The sequence below is a fragment of the Myotis myotis genome, unplaced genomic scaffold, assembly GCF_014108235.1.
Source record: "Myotis myotis isolate mMyoMyo1 unplaced genomic scaffold, mMyoMyo1.p scaffold_m19_p_6, whole genome shotgun sequence".
NCBI lineage: Eukaryota > Metazoa > Chordata > Mammalia > Chiroptera > Vespertilionidae > Myotis > Myotis myotis.
Window position 1 is genome coordinate 97,183,391 of NW_023416368.1, and position 4,730 is coordinate 97,188,120.

Here is a 4,730-nt window from a genome sequence, read left to right on the forward strand (position 1 = left end):
TTACTGGTAAAGAAAAGTCACAACTTGTTGGGATAATTGTGCCCTAGACAAGGACCCAAAAGAGAATTTCAGATGTGTTGTGAAAATGTTAAGGAAAAATTGTGCTGGCCCAATTAAATTGGCAAGGAAGACTTAATTCGCTACTACTGCCAGTTTTCAAGATGGCGGCAGAGTAGGTGGATCTGTCTCGCACCTCGTCTAGAACCAAACTGGAAATAAAACTAAATTGGGGAACATTCACCCTGAATTACCCACGAAAGACTAGCTGAAGAGGGGACACAAGGAAGAGCAGAAATCACCTGGAGACGGGCAGGAAGGGAGAGGCTGTGAGAGGGTGGCCCTGCTCCCAAGGGCAGCAGGCTGAGGGCTGTGGGAATGTATCTTGGCTGCAGGGAAGCGGGGTGGTTTCCCCTGAGAGAAGTGAGGCTGGACCCCAGGCTGGGCTCCCCCGTGCAGAGCACCAGGACCAGGAAGAGCTGCCCATGTCGCATCCAGCCATGAAAAGCGCAGGGCATCTATCTGCCAGGGAGCGGTGGAGCCTGCTGGAGACAAAACCCTTTTTTTTTTTAAAGGGCCAGGACAAGGAATTTTGTTTTGCAGCCACTCACCTGAGCTTTGGCAGAGGAAGGGTGGTGTGGACTGGAGTCACCTGAGGAGAGTCTGGGGTGGGAGGCATTGGGGAGAAACGTGGGAGAGCAGCTACTGGGATACCTGCACTTCACTACCCACCCTGATGCCGCAGCAACTATTTTTCTAAGAGGCACAAGCCCCTCCCAGCAGCAGCAGCAGCAGCCAAAGGAACCTGGCCTTCTGGGATGCAACTCACCCCGCCCTCAGGAATCCTGTTTGCCCCACCCTACATCTCTCCACTGCTGAGGAGGCAGCAGCAGAGGCAAAGCCTAAGCATCTGGGCAGTCTCAGGGGGCATCAGTGACTGGCTGTGGAGGGGGCCATTCCTAGGAACTTTCCTAGGAACCTGACTAGTGCTTTCTCCTCACAGGAGAGCTTATAGCTACTTCCAGCTTCTGGCAGACCCCACTTGACTGCCTATGAGGGGCTCTGCCCTGTCAAAGGGAAATATTCTGGGATGGATTCAGACAGTTGGCTCTGGAATGGGGAGAACACACTGATGATCTTCCCTGAAGTCTAAATGACATCTACCCGTCACAGGAGACCCACAGGTCCTATCCTCCCAGTTCTGCCAAAAGCCCTTTCAGAAATAGCTTTTTCAATAACTAAGTCTGCCCGCTGTCGGAAAGGCAGAAGCGGGTGGAGGTAGACCCCAAAGTGCCTTGGCACATTTGCTGACCTGCCCCTGGGCCTGTGCTGCTAAAAAGAGGGCCTTGGAGTGCAGCTTGGCTCCTCCTGCACATGCCCAGCCCAGCAGACGCAGCCACTAACTATGGATGGCTTGAAGCTTTGAACAGGGTACTGAGAACCAAATGTGGACAGCTTCTGACATTGGCTATCTTCTGTGAGGCCCGGAACCGGCATACAAAAGTCAGTCTCAGTTAAAATAAGAGCAGGATCCACAGGGAGATCCCAACAGACACTAACCTCTGCTGAGAGAATCTCCACATTTTTTAAAATAGTTTTTAAAACAGTTTTCCTTTTCCTATTCTTTATTTTTATTTTTTCTTCTCATATTCTTTTTTCCCCTCTCATTATTCTTGTTGTTTTCTCTGTCCTGATTCTCTTTTCTTTTGTGGGTGGTTTTATTGCCGTTTGTTTGTGGGGTTTTTTTTTCTCTTTTGAAAGTTTTTGTTTTATTTTGTTTCAGCACCTGTACAACAGCTCACATGACATGGTTAGGGTTGAGCCTCGCAGTCAGCCAGCCTGAGGGGATATCCCACCCACTATGGGTCAACAATAATCAAGAACCAATTGCAACAGGAGAGCCCAAATAAGCTGCACAGGGAACATTTCTAGAACATCCAGCTCAGGAGATCAAGGAGACTGCACCACGGGGGGCCACAGAACACTTACCCCATAAGGCCACCCCACAGAGACTGGGAATCCTGGCAGTTTTATCTCATACTTTGAAGCAAATGCAAAGATACAGCTAAAGTGGGGAGACAGCCCCATAAATCAGCGGTTCTCAACCTGTGGGTCGCGACCCCTTTGGGGGTCGAACGACCCTTTCACAGAGGTCGCCTAAGACCATTGGAAAACACAGATATAATTACATATTGTTTTTGTGATTAATCACTATGCTTTAATTATGTTCAATTTGTAACAATGAAATTGTGGGTCACCATAACATGAGGAACTGTATTAAAGGGTCATGGCATTAGGAAGGTTGAGAACCACTGCCATAAATGAAAGAAAAGGAGCAATCTCCAGAAAAGACCTAAATGAAATGGAGGTAAGCAATTTGTCAAATGTAGAGTTCAGAGTAATGGTTATAAGGATGCTCTAGGACAGGGATCCTCAAACTACAGCCCACGGGCCACATGCAAATACAAATAGTGTATTTGTTCCCGTTTTGTTTGTTTAATTCAAAATAAGATATGTGCAGTGTGCATAGGAATTTGTTCATAGTTTTTTTTTTTAAAAACTATAGTCCGGCCCTCCAACGGTCTGAGGGACAGGGAACTGGCCCCCTGTTTAAAAAATTTGAGGACCCCTGCTCTAGGAACTTAGTGGGAACTACAAGGAACTTAATGGAAACTACAGAGAGCTTGGTACTACAGCATGAAAAAGGACATAGAAACCATGAATGAGAACCAGTTGGAAATGAAGAATACCATATCTGACATCAAGAATATACTTGAAGGAACTAGAAGTAGGTTCAATAAAGTAGAGGATCAAATCAAACATATAAAAGATAAGAGAATAAAGTATCCAAATCAGAGCAACAAAAATTTTTAAAAAATTAAAAATGAGGGTAGTTTAAGGGAACTTTGGGACAACGTGAAGTGTAATAATATCTTCACCAGAGGGGTACCAGAATGAGAAGAAAATGAGCAAGGAATAGAAAACCTGTTTGAACAGATAATGACAGAAAACTTTGCTAACCTGGTGAAGGAAGAAAATCACATAAATTTAAGAAACATAGAGAGTCCCAATCAAGATGAACCCACACCAAGACATATCATAATTAAAATGGTAAAGGTTTAAAAAAAGAGAGAGAATCTTAAGGGTAGAAAGAGAGAAACTGTTGCCCACAAGGGCATTCCCATAAAGCTGTCAGTGATTTTTTTTTTAACAGAAACCAGGCCAGAAGAGATTGGCATGAAGTATTCAAAGTAGTAATAAAAAGCAAGACCTGAAAGCAAGACTACTCTATCCAGCAAGGCTATAATTAAAATTGAAGGTAAAATAAAGAATTTCCCAAACAAAAATGGCTAAAGGAATTCATTACCACCAAGCCAGCATTACAAAAAATGTTAAAGGGATTGTGTTATGAAGATGAAGAAATGTATATAGAGAGGAATGTAGGTATAAAGAAAAAAATGTCAAAAAGTGCCTAACAGTAATAACCTGATATGTAAATGTATTAAATACTCCAATAAAAGACATAGGATAGCTGAATGGATCAGAAAACATGACCCAAGTATATGTTGTCTACAAGAGACCTACCTCAGAACTAAAGATTCATATATACATATACTGAAAGTATAGAGATGGAAAAATATTTTCCATGCAAATGGGAACAATGGGGCGGGGGGGGGGGGGGGCGGGGGGCGCGGTGAGACTCATGTAATACTTTAAAGAATAAAGAATTTAAATAAAAAGGAGAGTTGGTTCTTTGAAAAGATAAACAAGATTGATGAGCCTTTATCCAGACTCACCAACAAGTAAAGAGAGAGAACCCAAATAAATACAATCAGAAATGAAAGAGGCAAAGTAACAACTGACATCACAGAAACACAAAGGATTGTAAGGAAATACAATGAACATCTATATGCCAACAAACTGGGCAACCTGAGTGAAATGGACAAATACCTAAAAACATACAATCTTCCAAAACTGAATCAGGAAGAATCAGAAAACACGAATAGACCAGTCACAACTAATGAAATTGAAGCAGTAATAAAAAACTTCCATCCCTAGCTGGTTTGGCTCAGTGAATAGAGCATCAGCCTGAGGACTAAAGGGTCCCAGGTTCAATTCTGGCCAAGGGCACATACCCAGGTTGCGGGCTCAATCTCCAGTGTGGGGCGTGCAGGAGACATCCCATCAATGATTCTCATCATGGATGTTTTTATTTCTCTCTCCCTCTCCCTTCCTCTCTGAAATCAATAAAAATATATTTTTAAAAAATAAAGAAAACATACACACACAAAAAACTTTCAGCAAAGAAAAGTCCTGGACCAGATAACGTCACAGGTACATTTTACTGAACATTCAAAGAAGAACTAACACCTATCCTCCTCAAATTATTCCGAAAAAATTCAAGAGGGGGGAGGCTTCCAAACTCTTTTTACAATGTCAGCATTGTCCTAATTCCAAATCAGATAAAGACCCTACAAAGAAAGAGAATTACAGGCTAATATCCCTGATGAACATAGATGCTAAAATCCTCAACAATATATTAGCAAACCAGATCAGTCAATACATTAAAAAGATCATACATCATGATCAAGTGGGATTTATTCCATGATTGCAAAGCTAGTACAATATCTGCAAATCAATAAATGTGATATATCACATAAAAAGAAAGGTAAAAATCACACGATCATGTCAGTAGATGCAGAAAATGCATGTGATAAAATCCAGCACCCATG